At 41.8% G+C, this 13589-nt stretch overlaps 1 pseudogene; it reads left to right on the forward strand.

The window, feature by feature from the left end:
* The first annotated feature begins 227 nt into the window (after positions 1-227).
* Positions 228-1120, forward strand: LOC136474006 (L10-interacting MYB domain-containing protein-like; annotated as a pseudogene).
* Positions 1121-13589: the final 12469 nt, after the last annotated feature.

Raw genomic sequence — 13589 nt, forward strand, 5'->3', positions numbered from 1 at the left:
CCCGCTGGCCGCAGAACAAGGTATTTTTTCAGTTTTGATTCAAAAATTGATTCATAGTATGATTAGAGGCTGGATTTGTGGGAGTGAACTGTGTGCTATGCTGCAATCCTAGATTCATAGTAGATATTTTGCAATCCAAAATTTATTGTCTGTACTACAAATATGGACAGTACCATTTCAGTGAAGTAGATTAATGGCTTCTAATATGAAATTTGTGAGTTGGATAGATGCCTGAAATTGATTAAAACTTGGAGAACACTCGGGTGCTCTGTATGTTGTTTGCCAAACAAGTTGGAAAAGGAAATTGGCCAAACACACACTTGAATGCACTTGGTTATGCTGAAGTTGAGAAAGGGTTCAAAGATAGGACTAGAATTGTGGCTACCAAGAGTCAGATCAAGAACAAGTGGGATAAGTTGAAGGAAGATTTTAAGGCATGGAAGAAACTAATGCTGAGGCAAACAAGGACTGGCTGGGACCCTATAAAGAAGACTATTGCTATGGATGATGAATGGTGAAAAAAAGCTAGAGCTGTAAGTTGGTTCAAAAATATGTGTTGTTTTGCTTATTTCGGGACATTCTGGGTTATGGAAAGTTTAAAAAGAAGGGCCTTGAGAATGAAGATGAATTAGCCAAGTGTTTTGCTGACATCACTATTGTTGGTTTTGATCATTGGTCTCCTCATGTTGTGAATGTTGAAGCAACAGAAAATGTTGATGACACACAAGATGAGTCATAAGATGATGATTTTGTTGCTGAAACACAAGAGGAGGAGAATGGTATTTCTCCTCCACCTATGAGTGGCAAGAGTTTGGCAAGGCCTGTTGAAAGAAGTGACAAGAAGGCGAAGTCTGGTAATGCACTCCTAATTCAAGAAGCAGTAACAAGTATGGCAAGTTTAGCCAATGAATATGTTTCAAAGAGACATGAAAAATATTCTATTGATGAAGTGATGGAGGTTGTGATTGCTTGTGGGGCCAGCTATGATAGCAATGAACATTACATTGCATCTAAACTATTTGTGAAGAAGGAGCAAAGGGAGATGTTCATGACCTTGCCTACTAATGAGATTAGGTTCAATTGGCTTAGGAGGAAATACAATGACAAATATGAAAAGTAGAAATGGCAGTGAGAGTGATGTCATTTATGTATGCCAACTTTTATTTTCTTGTGATGCCATTGATGTATGCCACATTTTATTTTCTTGCACTTCATTTATGTATGGTAGTTGTAGCTTACATTTTGTTTATGTCAATGTTCACATATGTCTTCAAGTGAGTCTGATGACTCTCATGATGATGGGGATTTTTTTAAAAATGGTTGAGACTAGTGCTAAACTAGCACGAAGTTATCATGACTTATATATGGACAAGGCACCACCGAAGTTTATGTTTTCACAACAAAGTGGAATTGGATGGCTGCTGGTGACGATAAACGCTCTAGGAGAGTGTCATCAAATGCTTCGGATGAATGAGGTTATTTTTCATGATCTTCATGATGTGTTGGTCGAGAGGTACGAATTAAAACCATCGAAACACATGAATACATATGAAATGCTGGCAATTTTTCTATTCACTTGTGGTGGTTGTGAGTCAAAGAGAAGAGGACAAAATAAGTTCAAACATTCAGGTGAAACCATTAGTAGAAAATTTCATGAAGTTCTAGATTGTGTGGTTGCCATGGCAGAACATTTCTTGAGACCAACATATCCTAATTTTTGCAATGTGCACAAGAGGATTAGGAATGACAAGAGAGCATATCCACACTTTAAGGATTGCATTGATGCACTTGATGGAACCCATATTCATGTCTTTATCACCTGAAGAATAAGTGAGATATATTGGTAAGACTGGAATTGCAACTCAAAATGTGCTTGCCATTTGTGATTTTGATATGCGTTTCACCTATATGGCTGCGGGTCAACCGGGTTCTTTGTATGACACAAGTGTATTGTACCATGCATTGGAAGTAGATGTAGATGTCTTCCCACATCCTCCTCAAGATAAATATTTTTCCTTACATTCTTGTTCATATTTGTATGCATAAACTTATCTTGTTTTACATATGTGTAGGCAAGTACTATGTTGTAGATGCAAGCTATCCTAATCATCCGGGGTACCTAGCTCCATACAAGGGTGAAAGATACCACTTACCCGAGTGGCATCGAGGTATGGAACCAAATACTCCAAAAGAGAAGTTCAACAGTATACACTCATTTGTTCGTAATGTTATTGAGCGCTCATTTGGAGTATTAAAAATGAAATAGCAAATCCTTTACAAGATGCCCGGTTATTCAATGGTCACACAAAAGAAGATTGTTGCTGCTACCATGGTCCTACACAATTTCATACGTGAACATGCTAGTGTTGATATGGACTTTGCTAATTTTGATAGAGATCCAACCTACATGCCTACTATTCTAGAAAGGTACAACAAGTATGTCGTGTCTCAACATGCCTCTGATGGATCAACTTTGGAATCAAGCTTTGTGACTATGGACACCTTTGGTGATAGTATGGCTACATCCATCGTCCTAGCATGGAACTAGTGCAATGATTATTGTAACGACCTTATTTTTGAACTATGAACTTATTTCGTAATTTTGATTCTAGGGCGGCACCGCCTATTTGGCCACCTAGGGAGTTGTTAACCTCTGCTCTTCTCACCTTCTCCTCTCCATCCATCCCCTCCCTAAACCCTAGAGGCCTAGACTAGAAGACACACACGCACTCGATCGATTGGCGTCCATGGTGAAGCTGTTGCGCCGTCGTCGTCCTCTCCTTCCTCCGCTCCCTCTCCCTTTCCCTCGCCTCATCCACTTCATTCTCTCCCATCCCAATCCTGTGTGACTGCGAATGGGGGAGAGGGGACGCCAGATCCATCTCTCTATGCCCATGGGGAATATCAGTAAACTTAAGCGTGGTCACTCCCATGTCACCCCGTGCCACACATGTCAAACCCTAACCTCCTCGAGCAAGGTCGAAGCTGCGTCAATGTTGGACAAGTGCAAGATCCGATTCAATGCCGATCCCATCCAAGGCGCATCAGGCGGTCTAGGACAAGTTGCCCAAGTCTCCAATTTTGAGGCGATGCACATAGGTCAATCTTCCCGACCGACGCTGGATCTTATAAATTTCCCTGGTAACTAATGATTCGTTATTTGAGCATCTTTTCCTTTGGTTTGTTTAATTTCTCTCTACCGTTCACCACATTAACTGTTTTTTCCTTTCAAATGTCCTGTCGTGGCTTCCTGATGGCGAAATCAGATGAATTCAAATAACTGGAAATGGACAGACTACTTCCTTGTGACTTATAAAACACTAATCCAACTGCCTTGCAGCTACCTTGACTAGTTTTACAACTCTCATAGAGTTCCTGCTCCTGTTGCATCCCTTGCTGATACTGCCTCCATGGTAACCAGCTCAATTCTCTGCTTATCTACGAAATCAGTACAAAGTTGCTGTGTTGGGTCACAAAACTCTATCCAGAATTTGTATTTCTTTTAAAGAAACTATGCTAAAGAAGTAAGTCATTGGATTTATCCAATACAAATTTACTGACGACTCTAATACAAAATTCATACCAACTGTCTAAGTGTTAACAAACATGATTTCAACTGTTGTTAACATACTTTTATGGACTCATGGTGCAACTTTGTGATCCATTTTGTGCCTCTTCGTGAATAAATAGGAACCAAATAATTATAATTAGGCTATCATGAGAAAAAGCCTATTGTGGGTACAGTCAAATCTTCCAATGTGGAATACTCTCTATACAGAAACCTCCAATCCAAATGGGGCTTTTCTTTGGGTATTTTCACTTTTTTAAGCATTTGAACCTATGCCCAGCCTTGTTGCTTCATTCATTGGGCTGAAATGCTATGACACTAACTTCAGCGCCCATGTGAGGCGGTTTTTGTAATTGCTCCATAGCTCCTTCCTTTATATGCACAATAGGATTCACTTAAATTACACCATTTATCTTTGAAGTACTTATTGGGAATGATATGCATAAGTAATGATGGTTTCTTTTCGTGAAAGTGTTTGTATAAGGAGAACAACATGATGTCCTTGTGGGTGAATTCACACGCCTATAGTAGTATTCGTGGTTCCATAGTGAATAAATGCATTGTTAGCTATATGCATTTTGCGATTAAAGGAAAAGGTGAAATAGAACATCCATATGCCTTCGTTGCTGCTGAGGTACATCTCAATCTCCTGGCTGTTTAGTTTGATTGATTGATTACTATACCGATTCTGTTTTAATGATTGAAAGAGATGCTCACTACTTTCTTGTATTGGTTATTTGCAAAAAAATGATGGATGGTTTCAAGTGTCTTGCAAAGGAGGCTGAGTTGATTTGTGAATGGCTGAGGCATGGGCGCCATATTTTTACCGATGATGAGTACACCTTTTGCCATAACATCCGGGTTGCTGCTGCTGATCTTTTTATTACCTGTCGGAAGTGGTCTTCTCATATTGCTGCTGCCCTTCTGGTGCGTGCCTGCCTGCCTTCACCTAACCACATTCTGGTACACTTGTCTGAAGTTTGTCTTACATGACTTTGATCAATTTATTTGCACCATCAGGGTATCAGAAAGGAGTCTGAGTGGTTGATTGAGAACTTGAAGTGTAATTTTGGTAAATCCATTAGAACCTCCATGAAGATTCAACAATTTGAATTAGATTTTCTATGGGAAAAGTTTTGTGGCAGAACCGCCTAATCTAATGTCTCCTAGGAGTACTTGTCTTCCATTAGACACTAAGTACTCAAGAGAGGACACTAAATTACGCAGTTCCGTCGAGCACACCTCATGGGAGAACCCAAAAATCCATATTTTTCCATCAGGATAAAAAATGAGAGAATAAAGCTTACAACATTTTAGTCATTTCTTACATCACTTTCCATGCAACATCAGAGTATAATATTTATTATTTATATTAGCGGAATATGATCATATTATTAGAGTTATAAACAATTTAATTTAACAGCGAAATATAAATATGTGATCAGAGTTACAGCAAAAATAAATATCTATTCATGACATGATGAAGCATTGATATTTAAACTATGACAAAAGATTATAAAACTTCTATTTATAAAAATATTTAGTGAGAGTTATAAATAAAAACTATGATCGCATCGTAAAGAAATCCTCTCTGAGCCCACCAGGAGAAATCCACACACAAGAGTCAGCTCTAGCATTCGTCTGTCACTTGTAAGTGGGTAGAACAAACACTGAGTACTCAATTGTATTCCGCAAGACTTACTCATCAGGAGGAAAGAAAAGACTCTAAGGATATGCAAGGCTATCTGGCTTGTGGATTTAATGCATTTGCAGGAGGCATTACTAAGCGTACATCCTTATATTCAATTTTTTTAGCAGTCATCATTAGTTCATTAACTATCAATTCTAGGTAAGCACCTGTGCTACCTTCAAGTAGGTGGTAAGCAATCAGAACCATTTTACTATATTTTATATTTTAGTTCTTACTACGATGCTAGACTATAGACAAGTCACACTAGATCACCTGGCGATTCGTGAACCAATGTATCCCAGTTGGGTACCCTAAAACACATGCCCCGCTTGTATCCTAGGCACAAGAAATATCAACCCAACCCTCTCATGTCAAGGGGTCTAGGTCCCCGTCCAAACTTGGACTCAAAGCCCCCACACCTAAGTCCCAAACTCAGAGTGGTGCTTAGACCTCCACCATCTCTGCCTCCAATCAGTCAGTCCGAAAAGAGCTGGAACTCATGATAAGAGAGCAACGAGCCTTCCCTGTTCCCATAAACAAGTATGTGCTTAGGATAATAAGTCTGTGACCTGCCTAGAACCCAATGCAATGGCCGGTCCTTAACCAACATAGGCGAAACAAATGCAATCCGAGCCTCGCTCGAATGTCAAACCAAGTCTAGATCCAAAGTACCATTCTGCTCGGTCTCCTATTATCATTCATATATATTTTCCATGTGATTGTATATAATAACAACAATCATATATTTCCTATCTCTCGCGAGTGACAAACAATCACTCGACTTCTACCGGAGTCATGTAGCATAGCAATCTATATGATCTTGTCATACTAGTAAAACTCATAGGATAAGGATATATATATATATATGCAAGTGGGTTTCATTCAACTCCTTAAACTTAATGCACAAGCATAAATTAAAGTACAGAATAATAGGGGTTATGCACCGGGGCTTGCCTGGGTAACATATAACCAAAAGTGAGTATTCCATCTTCATGTTCTGATCCCTAGCACCATCTTTTCAGCTACTCTGTTTGATACCATCGATCCACCGCCGTTCCTATTATGATATGTATTGATGCAAATGCAGGAATGGCGCAATCAATCAAAAGGCAACAACAATTCTTAAAATACGAGTGCACAAACCAAGCTAACAAGCTAACTCCTATGACTAATATATTAGCTAAGTGTTAACTTCACTAAACAAAGCATCCTTTTCATCAACGAGTACTAATTCTTACCAAATCAAGTCTCTTTTTGATTTATTAATGATTTAATATAGTCGAAACTAGGGCACATTAACTACTCTAGTAAACTAATTATTATTGGGCTACAAAAATTATAGAGAACACCTAATAACACTTCTAACCTACTGTAAAATTTTTAGAGCTAACACTATCACCGATTTATCAAGGAAATTCCTACAAGTTTATGTCTTAACAATATTAAGTATGTTAAAATAATTAGAGCAACCCTAAAAACATATAGAACCTATGCGAACAAAATACACTATCAGATAGATCATGATTTTAGAAACTTATCAAAATTGGTTTGGCATTTTTGTGTTTTTTCTATATTTTATTATCAATTTTACAAGATCAATACTTTGGAACAAAACACAAAACTAGAAAGGAAAAGCTCTGTGGGCTCGGCCTGGCCCAGCACAGCTCGCTCAGCCAACCACTGGCCCAGCGGCTAGAGGCCCAGGCGGGGGCGGGGCGCGCGCGTGGCCACAGGCCGTGGCCCGAGTTATTCCCGACGACCCATCATTCATCACAATTTTCTATGACATCACTGATCACTGCATATCTATGGATCTATTTGGCATGGCTCCACTCCAGAACTCCAGCAACTCCATAAAAAATTCTAGCCAAATACCCCAGCTCCAAAACTCCAACTCCATAAAAAATTCCAGCCAAATACCCCAGCTCCAAAACTCCTTAGAGCTACCAACTCCATGGAGCTGTAGTGCAAATGGGGGTGGAGTTTTGGAGCACCTCTTTTGCAACTCTAGAGCCACCTCTTTTGAACCTCCTCATGGAGGTTATACAAAAAACTGGTTCGTTCTTTTCCTCTGAGATTTCCCCATGCCTGTTTTTCTCCATCCCGCAGACGTTGGTGATTGTCTTTGGCTCCGATTATGGTGATTGTGAGGGGTTCTTGACCTTTCCTCGGCAGAGAGCCAAAAGGTACTCTAGTGGATTGCTCATGGCTTGTTTGATCCTCATCTTGTGTTGGTTGTACGGCACCCTATTGAGGGTTTGGTGTATGATGCCAATTAGCGCGTGAACCTCCAAGTGAGTGAATCGCCACAACGAGGACTAGCTTGCCAACAAGCAAGTGAACCTCAGTAATAAAATCATTGTGTCATCATTTGATTCTAAGGTGATTGGTCTTCATTGATATTGATTCTTGTGATTGATTGGTTCACTCCTCGATATGGCGGTGTAACTATCTTGCTCTCTCTCTTTACATTATCGCAAACTAGTTATCAAGCTCTTTAGTGTAGCTAGTTGTGAGAGCTTGTTAGTTTGGTTAGTGTGGATCTTTAGTTAGTCTTTGAGAGTACACTAACTTAGTGTAGTGATATAGCCATTGTGTGGATAGAAACTATTGAAACTAGAATTGTGGTAGGTGGCTTGTATTTTTGGTAGGCTAGCACAACACCTGCTTCATCACAAAATTGTCTAACCGGTTTGTTAAGTGTTGTTGTAGAAAATTTTAATAGGCTATTCACCTCCCTCTAGCCATTAGGACCTTTCACAAGGTAGGCCTCTCCCAACTGATGGGCATGTCGATCTTTGACCTCCTTTAGGGCTTCCAACATGGCAGTCTCCGGACTCTCAGCGACTGCCGCACTGGCATGTGCTTTGGCAAGTTGCACCTGGAGCATCCTGGAGAAGATCTCGGCTTCCTTGGCTCACTGGAGGCACTTCCTCATCTCTGAGGCTTGTCGGTCATACTACTCATCCAGAGGAAGCAGATACATGGTCAAGTGCACCATAGCTGGACTATCTTCTTGCGCATCCTACCTTTGCAAAGCCTCCATGCCCATCGATTCTTTTCCAAAGGTGGAAAGAACCTCATGGGGGTATGAGCAATGGGCTCTTCATAGATCTGGCAAAGGTACCACAAGGCTTTGTGGGCCACAACCTGATAGGTGTTGATGAAGCAAAACCCAATTGTGGTCACATTCCAGGCTTCAGTGATGTGAAGGAACTCTTCACTCTTCCTAATATAGACGGTAACCTTACTCCGCTTAGTGCCATGCTTTTCATACTCACGGCCCTCATACTCGGGATGATCTTTGACTCTGAGCTTTTGTAGGGTGGCATATAGGATTCTAGGAAAACCCTCAATATTCAGGCAGTAACTACTAACCAAGGCTCCTACCATCCTGGTAGGCGATTACGAGGAAGGATTAAGCAAAAATCATGCTCAAAAGAAAATCTAGACGAGCTAAAGTACACCGAGTGGTAGTACCAATGGCTAAGACAGACCCCTGCTTATAATGCCAGAGCGGTCAGGTGTCCTGGCATGGTCCACCAAGGTTCCTGCATGGGATCACTACGAATGAATTGACCAAATTTTTCACGCGTTCGAGGCAAGCGATGTCTGAGGCCATTAATGACTAGTACAACAATAGGGCAAGGGTCCGATAAGAGTGCAAAAAAGAGTATGGGGAGACATGGGTCACAGCAGGCGTGAACCACAGGCGAACACGGAGCACGAAGTCACAATGCAGTAATAACTCCAGAATAAGGACGGTTCAGTTGTGCACAATATGACACACGGGACACCTATGGATGGCGTATCTACAAGCAATACTGGCACTATAATGCACAAATAGGATATGTATGAATGCACGCCCTATACGTCATTCTACTATTGCTAATCATATAGGGCAACCGTTCTTAGATTTTTGGCACATCGTTCTCTCCCTATAGCTAGTCGATACTATCGGACTATGCTCGGGGTCAGTGTGCCTACAGAAAACTTGATTAAGCCTACCTAAGTAAGTAGAGTGCCATCTATCCTAGATACATAACCATAGTAATAGGGTTACTTATATAACTTCGCATACAAATGTCCTATTCTTTTGAAAAGAATTTGTTGTCAAATTTTTATTTTAGAAAAGGTTTTTGAAGCTTTATTTCCTCATTTATGCTCTGATACCACCTGTGACAGAACCGCCTAATCTAATACCTCCTAGGACTACTTATCTTCTATTAGACACTAAGTACTCAAGGGAGGACACTAAATTACATAATTCCGTCGAGCACACCCCATAGGAGAACCCAAAAATCCACATTTTCCATCAATGGATCACAAATGAGAGAATAAAGCTTACAATATTTTAGCTATTTCTTACATCACTTTCCATGCAACAGCAGAGTATAATATTTATTGTTTATATTAGAGGAATATGAATAGCAGAATATAAACACGTGATCAGAGTTATAGCGAAAATAAATATCTATTCATGACATGATGAAGCATTGATATTTAAACTATGACAATAGATTATAAAACTTCTATTTATAAAAACATTTAGTGAGAGTTATAAATAAAAATTATGATCGTAGCGTAAAGGAATCCTCTCTGAGCCCACCGGGAGGAATCCACACACAAGAGTTAGCTCTAGCATCCACCTATCACCTACAAGAGGGTAGAACAAATCCTGAGTACTCAATTGTACTCCGCAAGACTTACCCGTCAGGAGGAAAGAAAAGACTTCAAGGATATGCAAGGCTATCTGGCTTGTGAATTTAATGCATATGCAGGAGGCATTACTAAGCGTGCATCCTTATATTCAATTTTATTAGCAGTCATTATTAGTTCATTAACTATCCATTCTAGGTAAGCACCTATGCTACCTTCAAGCAGGTGGTAAGCAATCAGAACCATTTTACCATATTTCATATTCCAGTTCTTACTACGATGCTAGACTATGGACAAGTCCTGTAGCATAGCAATCTACACGATCCCGTCATACTAGTAAAACTCATAGGATAAGTGATGAGTACAGGCCTGATCTTCCGAGAGGTAGCCAGTAAGTTCGATTTTGTGGAGATCTCGACGTTGGCAATTCGGCTTCAAATCAGACGCGATTCGAACCCTGCAACCGTGACACCACTGCTCCGTTGGTTATCAACCAAGCACAACTTGATTGACCTCGCCAAGAAGGCTTTTCCTGCAAGCGAATTGAAGAGCACAAGCAAGAAGGTAAAACACGCAATCTGAAATTGCAAATATGAATGACGCGAATATCAATAGAGGATTCAAGAACTCGGTTCCAAAGGACTAATCGACACAGTGGAGGAGATCAAGAACGGGGGCCCTAGATCACTGTAAAAGGATTTGTCACCACAGTTACAATGAACGATTCAGTTTCTTGATGGAAAACTAAACTCTAAACAAAAACCAATTGTGTAGCAGCGGTGGTGGCTGTGTTTATAGTCTAAGACTCGACCTAGGGTTGGGGACGGCCAGGGGTTGGGTGCCCACAACTTGGGCTTAAGGCCCGACACGATACATGGCCAAGTTGGCCCAAATAGGTGACGCAGCACCTTGCCATGGTCACACAGAATGATCCACGGACCTTCTAGAGCTGGGACTAGATCCAAAACAATGGTGTCGTCGTCCCCTTTTCAATGCATCCAAGAACGGCCCATTTCGATGTCATATGAGAAAGTTATGACCAAAATAGTGACGACGTGTCTGCTGAATCCGAGGGCGACATGGCAGCTGAGTTGGGAACGAATTGCAACTTGGGGAAGACCATGGCGTCGGTGTGTCCAGCGTGGCGATGTCCTCATCATCCTCCCCTTCTTGAATTGGAGTCATCCTCGACTCCATATTGGCGATGTCCTCATCAATAAGGATATGTATATGCAAGTGAGTTTTATTCAACTCCTTAAACTTAATGCATAAAAATAAATTAAAGTGCAGAATAATAGGGGTTACGCACTGGGGCTTGCCTTGGTAACATATAACCAAAAGTTAGTATTCTATCTTTGTATCCTAATCTCTGGCACTATCTTTTCAGCTACTCCGTTTGATACCATCGATCCACCGTCGTTCCTATTATGATATGTATTGATGCAAATGCAGGAATGGCGCAATCAATCAAAAGGCAACAACAATTATTAAAATATGAGTGCACAAACCAAGCTAACAAGCTAACTCCTATGACTAATATATTAGCTAAGTATTAACTTCACTAAACAAAGCATCCTTTTCATCAACAAGTACTAATTCTTACCAAATAAAGTCTCCTTTTGATTTATTAATGATTTAATATACTCTAAACTAGGGCACATTAACTACTCTAGTAAACTAATTATTATTGGGCTACAAAAATTATAGAAAACACCTGATAACACTTCTAACCTACTATAAAAATTTTAGAGCTAACACTATCACCAATTTATCACGGAAATTCTTACAAGTTTATGTCTTAATAATATAAGTATGTTAAAATAATTAGAGTAACCCTAAAAATATACGAAACCTATGCGAACAAAATACACTATCAGATAGATCATGATTTTAGAAACTTAACAAAATTGGTTTGGCATTTTTGTGATTTTCTACATTTTATTATCAATTTTACAAGGTCACTACTTGGGAACAAAACACAAAACCAGAAAGGAAAAGCTTCGTGGACTCGGCCTAGCCCAGCACTGCCCGCTTGGCTTGCCACCGGCCCAGGGGCTGGAGGCCCAAGCGGGGGCAGGGCGCGCGCACGGCCACAAGCCGTGGCCCATAATGCGGCGAGCGTGGCCCAACGCGGCACAGCGTGAGCGGCCTAGGCAGGGCAGGCGGCAACACTTTTGCAAAGAGACCCCAGAGCTTCTCTCTATTCAACCCATAGTACATCACACACTATGCATCACCATTTATATGAGTCATGGTTTTTGCATTGGGAACCCTAGAAAAGTTTCTATTCCTGCTCCCACTCCCCCTCTCCAACCTCACGATAGAGCAGAGCAGAGGAGCGCTAGGGCAAGGTCGATACCAGCTCGAGGAGTACTCACCGTCGACAAGGAGGTGGTGCATGGGCAGTGGCTAGATCAGATGCACTTGCTGATGGACGTGGCTCGGCCAGAGCTAGAGTGTGGAGCCCCAACCACATGCGTCGGTGCCCGGGACCGGGCGGCTCTGGTGGGGGCACGCCGACGGCGAGCGGTCCTAGGCAAGGGGCACGGGAGGTCTTTAGGGCCCTTGCGCACCCAAGGGATGGGTGGTAGGATTGAGAAGGACCCTCATTAGGTTGGCCGCGCGCACGGCTGGGCACGATGTGCAGCGCGGCGGCGGCGGCTGGCAAAGGCGGTGGAGCTCCTACGCGCGGTGAGCTAGGCCGGCGGAGCGGGCCAGTGCAGTGCGGAGAAGACGAAGGGTGGAGCGGTGGCAAGCTCAGCTTGGCTTCTGTCGCATGCAACAATGAAAACTAGTGGCAAGGGTGCTCGGTCGCGTCCATGGCGGACGTGCTCGTGACGAGCATCGAGAGTGAGAGGAAGGGTGAGCAGGCAGTGACTCGGCAACCTCTAGAAGGCAGAGGGTAGGGGCAACATGGTGTGTGCGGCCACTGCGGAAAGGTCATAATGACAGAGCAGGCCGTGGTAGGTGAAATGAACGGCTCATGATGGCATGCTGGTATAGGATACGCATAAGTGCATTTCCTATTGTACTTCGTTATTTATTTTTTCAATAGAAAAACGGCAAGGTGATTTAAGCACATGGTCTTGCTCGGGCACATGGCCAAGTTGAGCACGGTGCTCGGTCAGCGCAGCGCGATGACAAGCCGAGCAAGGTAGCCTCCGAGCGCCAAAGCATGCGGTGACCGTGCACACCAGGCTAAACTGTCGGAATCATGCATTGCACGAATGTTAAAGCACGCCCAAATTCTGTAACACCCTAAAATTTGCATTCTTTTTAAAATAGTAAATTTGATTTAATTATGTAATTATGTGTGCATTCAAATATAGGAAAATAATAATTTTCGTGAAAATAAAATCCATCATAAGAATATATACATGTTGATGCACTCATGCTGGAGCATTGTATTTAATATGTTGAGTGGTATTGATTTAAACTCAAAAGGATCAAAAAAATTATTATTTGAAAATGGAATTGGAAAATTCATTTGAAAAAAAGGAAATTCATTTCTCTTTCTCCTCCCTTCCTTGCTTTTGGCCTGTTGGCCCGTTTCCTTCCCCGTCGGCCCGCTGGCCATTCTTCCTCTACGCTAGCCCGCCAGTCCATGGTGCCCTGCCATGGAAGCTACTGTTCCGGCCGCCATCACCTTCTCTCCCTCCCAGATCTAATTCG

Source organism: Miscanthus floridulus, chromosome 8 (genome assembly GCF_019320115.1).
Source record: "Miscanthus floridulus cultivar M001 chromosome 8, ASM1932011v1, whole genome shotgun sequence".
In the NCBI taxonomy this organism is placed as follows: Eukaryota; Viridiplantae; Streptophyta; class Magnoliopsida; order Poales; family Poaceae; genus Miscanthus; species Miscanthus floridulus.